The sequence below is a fragment of the Helianthus annuus genome, chromosome 9 (assembly GCF_002127325.2).
Source record: "Helianthus annuus cultivar XRQ/B chromosome 9, HanXRQr2.0-SUNRISE, whole genome shotgun sequence".
Taxonomy (NCBI): Eukaryota; Viridiplantae; Streptophyta; class Magnoliopsida; order Asterales; family Asteraceae; genus Helianthus; species Helianthus annuus.
The window spans coordinates 159455519-159469279 of NC_035441.2; positions in this window are offsets into that span (position 1 = coordinate 159455519).

The window sequence follows — 13761 nt, forward strand, 5'->3', positions numbered from 1 at the left end:
TATTGATGATGATGATGATGATATCCATGATTTTTCATTGGCTGGCTGTACCTACAATGCGAATAAATTGCATATACCCATGGTTTAATGCAACTTCTTTTGTAATTATCACCATATTTAAAATAGTTTTGTTCTTATGGTTTAATGCAACTTCTTTTGTAATTATCACCATAATTAAAATAGGGATAATCACGATAATAGCCAAGACTTGATCAAAGTTTAAAAAATAGCTAATTGACACCCCATAAAATGAGCTTTCACGAATTTTCACGCGACTCAAATTAATAATGCAGAGCACCACCACCCTGCAACCAACCACCACCCTCACCGAGCACCACCACCCTCCACCCACCACAACCACCACCACCCTCACCGAGCACCACCCCCATCCACCCACCACAACCACCACTCAGTAGCTATAGCTTAATTAGCAAGAGACAAAGTAGAGCACTTAAGAGGCCTTGTGGAAGGGGTTTTAAGTGTCCGGTAATCAAGCATAACAGACCAACCAACACCATCATCAGCAGGTCTGGTGGTTACTTGCTTGTAGAATCTCTTACCGATTATTGATCCGGTCATGAATGACATCAGCATGGTGACTGATGTGGAAGGTGCGGGTTTGCGAGCCTTGATGTATATTTCATCTCCGTTAGGATTGTTGGGTTTGTTGGTTTCGTTGTTATCGTCGGATGAGAAGGTGAAGGATGAAGAGGTGGTGCCGGCGGTGGCTGTGGCGGTGGAAGAAAGGGATCGGAGGAGTATGGAGTTAGGGTTTAAGGAATTTAGGGTTTTTTTGAAGGATGACAGTCGCCATGGAAAGGGAGAACTGATGTCGATGGAGTTGGGGTTTAAGGAATTTTGGGATTTGTTGCTGAAGTGAAGAAGAAGAAGATGTGCTCTGCATCATTAAAGAAGAAGAAGATGTGCAGACAAGATGACAGAGAGAGAGACTGAGGGAACAACTGGTGATGACAGCAGCACACGTGGCAAAAGGTGATTGGTCGTGAGGAAAGTTCTTAACTTTTAATTTGAGCCGCGTGGAAATTCGTGAAAGCCCATTTTAGGAGGTGTCATCTGGCTATTTTTGAAACTTTAACCAAGTCTTGGCTATTCTCGTGATTATCCCATTAAAATAATAGTTTTGGTCTCTATCTAATCCCAATATCCGAGTGAATCTTCACCGGATGTCAACTATTCATACTGATTTTAAAACTTCAAGCCTTACTCAGTACGGAACACTATCAAGGAGGAAACCCACCAATATGAGAAAACGACATTGAGTCAGGTTTCGTCAGTGAGACCTCTAGATATTCCAAACCTTAACCATCACCACTATGTCATTCGACCAGAAGGCCATTGACATTAAAATGGTATTCTAATATCATATTATAAATATAAAATACTTTAAAATATGACATGTATAAAATACATTTATGGCTTTTAAACTCATTGTTTATCTTCTTAAACAACTTATTGTTATTGTTAGATGAGTGTCATCAATTTATTTTTAGTAACGAATTTATTTGTAGATAAATTGAGAAATCATAATAACTACTTATATGAGTTGGGATGTATTGAGTGCAGTGCACACTCATTCAATATTGTTAGAACTTTGGTATTGGAGAAACCCTACGTTGTAACAGGCGAAACCCGTAGACAAGAATTGTCCCTAAGAATTCCAAAAAAAAGTATATGAGACCATGGACGAGTATAAAAAATGGTCCCCTATAACCTAGCAACAAATGATGAACTGTGGTGGCTCCTGCCGGAGGAAAGATCAAGCAAGAGCTGAAACCAGTGGCAGAGCCAAAACCTCTTAATCGGAGGATCTGCATAGATTTTAATTTTTACATGCGTAAGCATATACACTGGTTTTGTTTTCATAACAAGCAAAGTATTACAAACACAAGAATAATTGTCGACTACTTTTAACATTATTACTTTAATTTGTATTTAAAGTATTTGATAAATAGTATATTATTCTATCATTAAACCATTCATAAAAGAAATCATTGTGTAGTATTTAACTTTTTTATATATGTTAAATTAGTAAATAAAATAAAAATAAACAAATAATCTAAAATTAGCGTTATGTGTGATGAGTAATCTTTTTCGTCTCGCTCCAATGACTCCGCCATTGGTTGGGGTGTGACAGTGATGACCTGCCCTTTTTCTTGTTTTCTGATTTCCTTGTTTCGCATTCCTGTCGATCCCGTTCGTTCCCCGATGCTCCGTAAAGCCTCCGAATAGCTCTTAAACTCCGTTAAACTTGCAAAGCATAATTCTAATCAAAAGTAGGCTATTCGAAACCAAAACTCATGTAAAAAACACAAACTTAACTACGAATAATCATCGGTTTCCGACCACGCATCAATGAGGAGGCCAGGGAGTTTGATCCAGATTATCTAGAAACAGAAGACCACATTAGGCTGGATCAGGAAGGATTTTGTTGATCATGATCTAGAAGATGATGATCTTGAAGACAAGGCTACACTTGGTTATGATCTTGATTTAGATGAAGATATTCTAGTTGATCATGACAACTTTGACCTGTCTAATGATAATGAGATCACAGTCTTAGACAAGGCTGCAAGAAAGGTTAAGGAAAGCAAAAGCTTATGACCCCTATATGCCATAGTATATTAGGCAGTTGATTGATGATAAGGGGACTTTGAATCAGACGGTAAAGGAATAAGCATTAAAGGCTAGAAAAGATGTTTACATTGGTAAGAATGAGCCATTAAGGTACAAAATAGTTTGTAAGGGTACAAATCCAAGATTGGTAGGTGTTAAAGGGCATGAATGAGAAAGTTCTATAAGTAGTGAAGTGCAAAATGAAAAACCTAAACCTAAAAGGAAAATTAAACCCACTTATCCTTGGGTTATTCATGTATCAAGACCACTAACCCTAGGTGTCTGGTGTGTTAAAACCAGTGTTGTAAAAGTCGCTAGGCGGTCCCTAGTCGGTCGACTGGGGAGTTGGGAGTAATTGGAGTACTCGGGGAGTACACGGACATGGTAAATATAAAGAAAATTAAATGTTATATATTATATATATGTTAAAATAAGCATAATTAATGTTAAATGAGTATAATTTAAAATGATATATGTTTGAAGTTCAAATCTCACCGAGTATAAGGCCAAGTAGTCTGAGTACAAGGCCGAGTAGGCCGAGTACAAGGCCAAGTAGGCCGAGTACAAGTCCGAGTATTATAAATACAAGTCCGACTAGTCTGAATACAAGGCCGAGTAGTCCGAGTACATGGCCGAGTAGGCCGATTTTGACCGCTACCGACTAGTCAAGTCCGACTAGGGTAAACTCGCCTCGGAGGTGGTCCGAGGACCGAGTACTCGCCAAGTACAAGACCGAGTAGGCCGACTTTTACAACACTGGTTAAAACCATTCACCGTGAACACAACCGCCTCCAAACTAAAGAGGTTTGTCTATACACTATGAGTGGAATAGCCAAAGATACTGCACCTCTTGTTGAAACCAATCCTACAATACCCCTTCCAGCTCTACAAGATTCTGTCCAAAAAAAGCATCAATTAAATGTTTCATTTATGAAGATCTTTAGAGCTAAAACAATTGATACCAGAAAACTACATAGAGATTACAAAGATCAATATGGTTTGCTTAGAATTTATAGTGAAGAACTGATGAGGGCAAATCCAAGAAGCACCATCAAAATAGAGGTGGAGTCGTGTCCAGACCCTAATTCAGTGACTAGGCAATCTGAAGGCTTTACTTCTGTTATGGTGCAATAAAGAGAGATTATAATATCTGTGGTAGACAAATTCTTAGATTGGATGACTGCTTTATGAAAGGTCCGTATCCATGACAGATCTTAAGTGTTGTTGGTGTCGATGGTAACAACTATATATCCACTTGCTTTTGCTCTAGTTGAAGTTGAAATTTATAAGAGTTGGGAATGGTTGCTTAATATTCTCTAGGAAGATCTAAACTTAACAGGTACTTCTCCTTACACATTCAAATATTATCACTGGCAGTCCCACATTTGAAAAAAAAAATCCACCAGGCCTCTGTTAAAAAACTTAACCTCGTTAAGGTTTTTTTTTTCTAATTTCAAATTGACATTTTAGGGCTTTTGATTAGAATGAGGAGACGAGTCGATTGATGTAAAACGTACCTCAAAACAGTGCTCCAAACGACGAAAACGGTGCTTCAATTCGAATGTTTAAACTTCCAATTAACAAAATTTAAGCCGTTTGGAGCACAGTTTCGAGGTAAATTTTACATCAATCGACTCGTATCCTCGTTCTGATAAAAAACCCTAAAACATTAGTCTGAAATTCGGGAAAAAAAAAACTTAACGAATTAATTTTTTAACGGATGTCCAGTGAGAATTTTTTTAAAAGGTGGGATTGGCAATGACAAATGTGAGACTATTATTGGCCAACTACCTATAGCTATATGTGAGATTATTAAAATCCAATTTCCCTTTTAGTAATAATGCTTTGAGATTTGAATTGGAGTGAACTTTTGAATTATCAAAACTCTTAATATTATAATATGTATTATATATATATATGGAACCCATTAAGTGGAAGTTATCTTTGAAATCAATCTCCACCGTCGGATCATCCTGAGATTAAATCTCAGCCACTTAAACTCACAAAATTAACCGCTATTGTGGCGGTTCAGAGCGGTTATTAGCGGTTTCCTTAATGGATGGTTAGCTCCACATTTTCCTACCCATTATCTCCACAACTAGGTGGTTATCTCCTAATGGGTGGTTAGCCCAACTTTTCAGCAAGTAGTGGGGATAACGGTCTACGTAACTTCCAAGCATAATGTGTATAAAATACGTAGGGAGCATGAAAACGTATTTCATTTTGTTGGTCACATAACCAAGACAAACACTGCAGATTTCTCACAAGACATATTTCGTGTTATGCAGTACCTATTTTCAACAGCAGAGTTTGCATGCAAGGTAACTCTGATTTTCTACATGGTGCGGAATTTAAGTGTATGATCCAAAAGTGACAAAATACATATTATATATATTGTATTAGCAACTTAAGAAACTTTCCATTTCCGCTTTCTAACAATGATTCTGAAGCCAAGCAGGACTGGCTTATAGTTAGTCCGATCAGAGAAACACTCCCAACTGTTGAGATCCTTTATTACGGCCAATGTTTCAGCCCTACAAATCTCAGTTTGAGAGAGATTAGTGAAGAGGTGACCTTTTTTATGTAATTTTACAATACCAATGCATCAAATTATACGATTTTAGAGTTGCATGCATGCATGAGTGTATTTTTATTTTGTTGATTTTATTATATAATTGAAACCCTCCACTTGATGTATCACATTTTAGCTTTCTAAAAAAGCTTTTGTAGCCAAGCAGGACCAACACATCAGCCCGATCAAGAAAGAACAAAGGGTTTGTTCTACTTTAACAATACTGGAAAATGTTTGTTTTACTTTTAACACTACGGGTAAAAGTTTAGACATGCTGAATATTTATATTTCTTTTCATAAGTTTGAGACTAACACTAGCAAGAACAAAGTGGGGCAACAAGGGAAGTTGGGGTTGCAACTGCCCTTTAGCATATATATATATATATATATATATATATATATATATATATAATACGCGAATAGTGTCTTAAAAAAATATTTTTTCTCAATAGAACTTGCAGAGCACTTCAACTTATAGAAATGAACTACATTTTCGAAATTGACGATTACGAAAGCCAAGGTAAGATAAACTAAACAGTAGAGATGGAGACGTACATGTTTCATTGTTGTAATATAGTTATGCTTTTTTTCATCTCATCCGAGTGACATGGAACAAAAGTAGGAAAGGATAAGTGGAAATGGATACATTTACATGGAGTAAAAGTAGATCCGAATGAAACCACAAACTAACTTGCCAAGGTAATTTATTTTATTAAATATTCTACTAACCTACTTCATTAAATGTAATCAACAATGAATTTTGTTTTCTTGTAGGATGTGTATTTTTATGTTTATTTTATTTTTTAGAAAGACAGTCTCATAGTTGAAAATTAGTTTTTATGGACCAGTCGGGGTTAACATCAACATATAAACTTGACTAGGTAAATGACCCTATTACTTATTGTTTAATTTATATTATTAAGTAGTAATCAATTCTTTTACTTTTTTTTTGGTGTAAAATGCACGGATAGTCCCTGTGGTTTTATGAAATAACACCTATAGTCCCCAACTTTTGGAAATTACACCGGTGCTCCCTGTGGTTTGACAGTTTGTTACCCAGATAGTCCCTGGAGTGGATGTCCGTCAGTTTTCTCCGTTAAATCTATGTAAAATGACAAAATTACCCCTTGCTTTTATTAAAATTACCCTTGTCACCACCTGCAACTCCACCATGAATGGTGCCTCTGCAGCTAATGTGTTCTTCATCTCCTTAGATGAGATTTATTTTATTGAAATAATTGTCCACTCTAATCGCATCAATTATTTCAACAGCGATGTATACATCTTTTGGTTTTGGGGTGAGCAATATTTTGTTTTGCTGGCTGAAGTGTTTTTCCAAATTTTTGTTTTGCTGAAGTTTTTCTCCAAAATTTTGAGTTTAATTTTATAGCTGTGGTTTTTGTTCGAATACAAATAGGGTCTTCTTTTGTGGGATGCTGAATTTTCTTTTTCCTTCCCAGGTAAAACCCCCCAACTTAGGGTTCACAATCGCACGCAGGCCGCAACTCCCCTCTTCATCGTTTCTCAATCGATCAATCGGATTCAAGGTAGGTAAACTACCGGTTATATACCCGTCCCAAAATAACTTGATATCTGACTGAAGCAAATTAGCGGCAGGGGCAGGGGCTATTCATGGTGGAGTTGCAGGTGGTGGTAAGGGGTTATTTTAATAAAAGCAAGGGGTAATTTTGTCATTTTACATATATTTAACGGAGAAAACTAACGGACATCCACTCCAGGGACTATCCGAGTAACAAACTGTCAAACCACAGGGAGCATCGGTGTAATTTCCAAAAGTTGGGGACTATAGGTGTTATTTTACAAAACCACAGGGACTATCCGTGCATTTTACTCTTTTTTTTGGTTTCCATGTAAGATAAACAGGTTAAATCCAATGCACGATGAGCAACAGGTAAAGTTTATCTTTCATATATATAAAGACACACTGTGACAGGGCTGAGATATCGACAATATTGATAATTTTGCATAATTTTTTAATCATTCCATTTTTTGTCTTTCATGCAAGATGATCGAGATTCTAAACACTAAGAATGCTGACATGATGGTAGAGTTATGTTTACTCAACTGGTCCTTATTGATCGAGTTAGTTATTTAGAGGTTGCTAGAAGCATACCTACTACACCCACTTTATCCTAAATTAGTTGAGTTAGTGGTATTTGCAAGTAAAGAACCATTTTATTAAGAAAATTCAAAAACCTTCGAAAGTAAATAACTTTTTTAAAAGACACGCTCTATCTACATGTTTTCTAATGTAATAACAAAAACATTAAAAGTTATATGTATACTTAATAGTCTTATATAAAAGTTGCACTAATAAAAAAAGTATACTTAATACCAAAACGGCTTGCGAGTCAATATGCAACTCCAAATTCTTCAACTTTATATCATAATCACCCACTAAATTCACATCTGATTCCATTTTTATTTCCATGCAGGGTTGGCATTGCTCAACGGCCTAAGTTTTGGTAAGATTAGAAAACCAATCATTTGAGTAAATCCAGGAGCACATTTGTCCTTTTTACAACTCATCCTATATTTGCCATGTATTTAAATACCCTCGCATAAAGACTTTTGAGAATGCTTCACCAAGGGTGAACTTATCTTGGCACGGTGGGATATATTATCACATAAGAACATTTAAACCATGCCACATGTTGCCCCCTTACTACCATATATTAGTATTGATACTTTGACAAATGGGCACCATGCATCAAGTCAACAAGTCAAAAAAAGGCCATCTTTGAGGTTAAAGAGGACTATCCAAAAGTCGAAAAAATTGAGGGAGTAAACAATGTTTGACTGTTACAAAACTTTCCCACATTGTTGCCTACCGTTTACTTTTGCATTAAAATGATATCATTTCATGTTTTGTCACTCTATCACTTTTATTTTATATTGTTGTATGGTTGTACACTATTCACGTTCGTTTTCCTTTTATAAATTAAAAATGGTGCTTTTGTTTATAATGTTGTTTAGACTTGTGTCCACTTAATGTGGGTGTTTGGGATTGCTTATTTTGAGCTCCTTTTTGTAGTGTTTGGATAATGGGTTTTGAGAATGAATTTTAGTGGTTTGAAAAGAAGAAAAGGAAAAGTTAGACGGTTGCAACCTTTTCAAAAAAGGACATGGAAAAGAAGAAAAGGAGAAGCGTTCCCGAACACCCTCAATATATATTAGCTTTGTTTGTTACGTTGTTAGCGTAAGCCGTCCAACGGACTAAACTAGTTAATTTGATACCAAGTAATTTGGAGAAATTTATTTTTTAAAGGTGGTGTTGTAACTTTCCGGAACTACAACCCTAGACGATGACGATGGTTAGAAAATATGTCTATTTGAAGCATATATATATATATATTTTCTTAACTGTTAGAGTTTATCAAAAGAGTTATTTTGATAATAACAGATGGTATTCTTTAGAATCGTTAAGAATATTTATTTTGAACGACAAAGCTTATATCTTAAAGACATATGTCTCTACCAAATAGCTTCCTCTAATAAATGATTTTAAATAGAATAAATAATACTTTTTGTAGTTATTTTATTTGGTGAGATATCTTAATATTAATACACTAAAAGATTATACCATTTTGCATATATATTCCTTAAACAAATATAAATATAGATTAAGACAGAAAAATAAGTATGTCAAACATGATGATCGATGAATATTAATAATCTTGGTGATGTAAGCTTTTTATATTAAATATTTAAATAATAATTACCAAAGGCTTTGATACATATTAAAAAAATAATAGTTCTAAACATTTTTAGATGGATTAATACAAATAAGTTTTTGGTGGGTCATTTTTACCTATTAAGAACTATCAAGTTCACTGTTATGATATGCCTATTTTGTTTTATTACAAGTTTATATCTCGATACATAATTCCAAACACCAAAACATTAACGAATGAGATGCTCTTTCGAGCATAAACTGTTGGGAGGAATTATAAGCGTGTAGACCACTCACACATATAGTGGGCCTAAGAGTTATCAAAAATAGTGATCACTCACTTCAATATGCTTATCCAAAATCATACGTTTCAGTCTTAATCGTTTCGTTAAGACCATGTATTATTGTGTGTGTTGTGATAATGAAACACACGTAGGTGCTACGCAGAGTCGCAGACGGAGGGGTAATCACGCTTAAGGTGTGTTATAGTTAGAGGCGTCTCTGAGAATTCACGTACCTTGTTCGAGCTTGGAAAAATGTGCCTTTCTGTAATGTTTTATTATTATTTTTGTAAAAAAATCAAATTAGTATTGGACTCAATAAACCTAATGTCAATAGGCTAAATTCTAAATCATAAAAAATGATTTTGTAAATGGGCCTATATTGGAATTGGTATGTGTTTACTATTTAAAAAAAATAACATATATTTATTAGATTTTTTTTTTAAATTGCATGCCTCTCGAAATCACGGGCCTTATGCGGAGGTTCTCCCCACACACCATCATAGCCGCCACTGGTTATAGTTAGCGAAAGGTGTGGCGTTGCTTAATGATTGACTCTACCAAATAATAAATATAATTGAAAATTCATCAATCTCCTTTAACGCCAGCCAAACTCATTTTCACATTCAGTTGGAGCAGTGGTGGACGCAGGAATTATTTTCTGGGGATGCGAACGAAGGGTTCAACCAAATTTTCAAGAGGTGCACTCGGAATTTTTACCTCGAAAATACACTAAAATTTTGTTTTCAAGGGGGGCGCCCGCCCGCCTACCCAAGCCAAAGCTTGGGTCTGCCTTGAGTTGGAGGGCGACACATGTGGAATTATGTGACCATATCCATGAAGACGTCCAAACAACCACGATAGGGCCGGCCCTGAGAATTCATGTACCCTGTTTGAGCTCGAAAAAACGTGCCTTTAGACCTTAACAAAATTGGGTATTGAGCTCATTAAAGCTCTAAACCTAATGTCAATGACTAATAACTAATCAAAACCATAAAAATAGTTTTGTAAGTGGGCCTATGTTGGTGTTTGTATGAGTATACCCTATTAGTTTAATTTTTTATATATACATATCAGATTTTTTTTTTTAAACAACATGTTCGAAATATCAGGCCTGACCGGTTCCCCGCCCACCTCAGGGCCGGCCATGAACCAAGACGAAGACGGAGGGTGTGGTGGTCTTTCAACCCTTTTTTCTTTTTCCAAAATTCGTTTTACTTTTTTTTATTTCTTATTTGTTAAGTTTTATATTTGCAAAATTTGTTACTTTTATTAAGAATACACAAGTATCATATACTTTTATAAACTTTGTAAATTCTTAATAAACTTTAAAAAGTATTTTAATGATTATAACATTATAATATCTTTATATATTTTTATATTTCTTTATTATATTATTATACAATCAATATATTTTATTTAAACGAGACCAAAAACCCTTATAATTTGGTTATTACAAATAGAAAGTGATCGTATGAAAAATGATAATATAAATAAGATGTATGTGTGTTAATGATGTAGATGTTGGTTACTAGGCAGTAGACACATCTTTTAAATGAAAATGTCCACACATTGTGCATGCTATTAGTGGATTAATAGATACGCATGAGGGTAAACGTTGAAAATAACATGTACTCGTTCACCAAAAGATGCAAGTAAATAAATACAACAAAGACTAATATATGTTTGACTAGCTCCACAACCACTCAGTGTCCATACAATTTGTTCGACTAGATGAAATGAATCAACAATAAACGTGCGAAGTAGAAAAATATAATAAAATGAGCCACGACCAAACAAACCCGATAAAACGACAAGATGGTCATATGGTGACGCCTAATGGAAACAACAAAAGGATGCAAATTTACAAGGTTTTTTCACCATTCATTTATTATTTTCATTAAATTTGTATGTGTTGCATAACATGTGAATTGTCATATATTTATTTATTTATTATTTTTTTTAACAAAACTGGTTATAAAACTTTGGTGTTATAAAAGCTGTTATAAAAATGTCATACAGATTTTTTTTATTTATTTTTTATTTTTTCTAATAGATTCATACGAGCTACGTGTAAATACGGACAACTCTCTGCAAAAAATATATAACTTTAAATCAAAATACACATAATAGGACAACGAAATAGTGATTGAATTACGATAAGCATGAAATAACAAATACTATAACTATTTTGACTTTCTAATTCAAATAAAGTAACCACCAACTAACTCGATATAACTATAAACAAACATTTTCTCAAACTAATAACCAACAGTGCTTTGTTTTGAAGTTCGTTTAAATAATATATATGTAACATAGCTTTTACGACATATGATTTGACCAAGAAAAATTGTTTGAATTAAGATAAGAATGAAATGAATAGTCATACGAAGTTGGTGTAACTTGTAGCCTTCCTATAGCAAAACAAAATATTATCTTATAAAAAACCAAAAGAAAAAAAAAGGTTTTGACTTTTGTATTCAAACAAAGTTACCTCCTCCATATAATTATAAACAAATGCTTTTTAATCTGTCTCATTTTGAAGAGTTCTTAGTCGATAAGTAATTTACCTTAGTGCAATTTGTATCTTACGAATTGTACTACACCGATATTCTCTTTGCAAATAAATCGTTAGCAAAACTCAATTAAAATCTAACAAAAAGACTTGAAAACAAGATCAAAAGCGTGTTTGGTACTTTTGAGTAACTGTTGAAGCTTGTGTTCATAATAAGATTTAGTAGATTTGGTGGATGCAACTTATATATGTGATTTATTTGCATGCATAAACAGTGGAGTACCCATGATTTATTTCCTTGGGGGTAATCAGGGGGTTTAACATAACTTATAAGGGAGGTGATCGGGAATTTTGTCTACAAATTACACTATTCTTTTAGGGGGGGGGGGGGGGTCCCCTCGTCTATATGTTGGTCCGCTCCTATGCATAAAGTATATATTATCTTAAATTGGATATGGATCCATGTATGAAGGTGACCTTAAAAGTAAAGACTTGTTGCAACATATTCAACTCATGTTGAATTTATTTCCTCACATAAAGTTAATAGATTAAGTACGTATCATTAAACCAATAACAACTCTTTTTAACTTCATGTGAACTCGAAAATGATGAAATTTCAACTTTGATCTATGAAGATAATGCAACTTGTTACACATAAATGAATAAAGGATGTATTAAGAGTGACATAACTAAACATACACCTCCAAAATTCTTCTCATACATATAACATATACCATCTCATAAAGCATAATAACATTGAAATAAGTTATATACGATCTAGCAATAATTCAATATATCTCTTCATAAGTCGGTGCTAACTACAATAATCATGGGTATGCCACTATTTATGCATGAAAGTAACCGTATATTCTAGCTCAGAGCTGGTCCGAAGGGTGTGCGGGATGGGCGACGGCTCAGGGCCCAAACCCATCGGGGGCCCTTTTTTTGTTTTTGTATTAATTTTACATTGTAAAGTTAGAATATATACGTAATGAATCGAAAAAATACCATCTTGAAGCACTTTATTTGATGGTTTGAAAGTCACTTTAATAATAAAAAGACACGGATTCTAATCCTGGCGTCCTTAGTTTTGTTATACTTTTTGTTTCTTATATATTTATTAAATGCAATTATTTGCCTAATTTTGTCAAGTTGCATTCAATGATTAGTGTTGATTCAAATGACATTAATTCATTTTTATAGATTTAATTTTTTTTATATATATATTCTTTTTAAAAATTTATATTTAAAGGGCCTATGTTTTTTGTTTGCACATGGTCTAAAGATTTTCGAATATTTTCGGAGACGACCTGTTCTAGCTAATCATGATAATGACTATATTAGAATTTATGTGTAAAAACTACTTAAAAAAGAGCATATACACTAGTACTTAATATATAAGAAGTTGATAAGTATATAGATAAAGTAATCTTTAGCCATTGAAAGATAATCCCCGCCATGTAAAACAACATAAACGCCATCAAAAGGTGGATGATGACAATGGTTGATGAGATTAACTTAACACCAACTTTAGAAAAAAGACAAAAAGTACATACAAGTTGATAAGGATTAAGTGACATCATTTGTTTGAATTGAAAACATGCTAAAAACTAATTTTTTTTTTTTACGTACTTTTTTTTTTCATTTCACACGAAAAAGGCAATTACAAAGCAATGGCAGGTAGTCGGGCAACAAGTTGCGCCGCCACCCCCTTTTGTCATTTTTTATTTTTTCTTTCAACTTGTCACATGTTATCATTCGGTCTCAAGATCAATCGCTAATAGTGATCTCCATCAATTGTGATATGAAATTGTCGCTAAAATTGGTCGCGAAATATTTGGTTACATAAAATAGGTTAGGACGAGGGTTTAAGTGACGGATAAAACCCGTCGCAAAGTAAATGATCGTTTATGTATGGCAATTGATTAGTTCGTGGTGCGAGATTCCTCCTATCTACGCGTTCTCGGCAAAAGATTTACTCGATTTACACGAGCATTGTTCGGGTTCGGATCGTAAGAGAAAGGTTATTCAAGCCATTATATTGACTGCTTGTTAGAGTATTTTG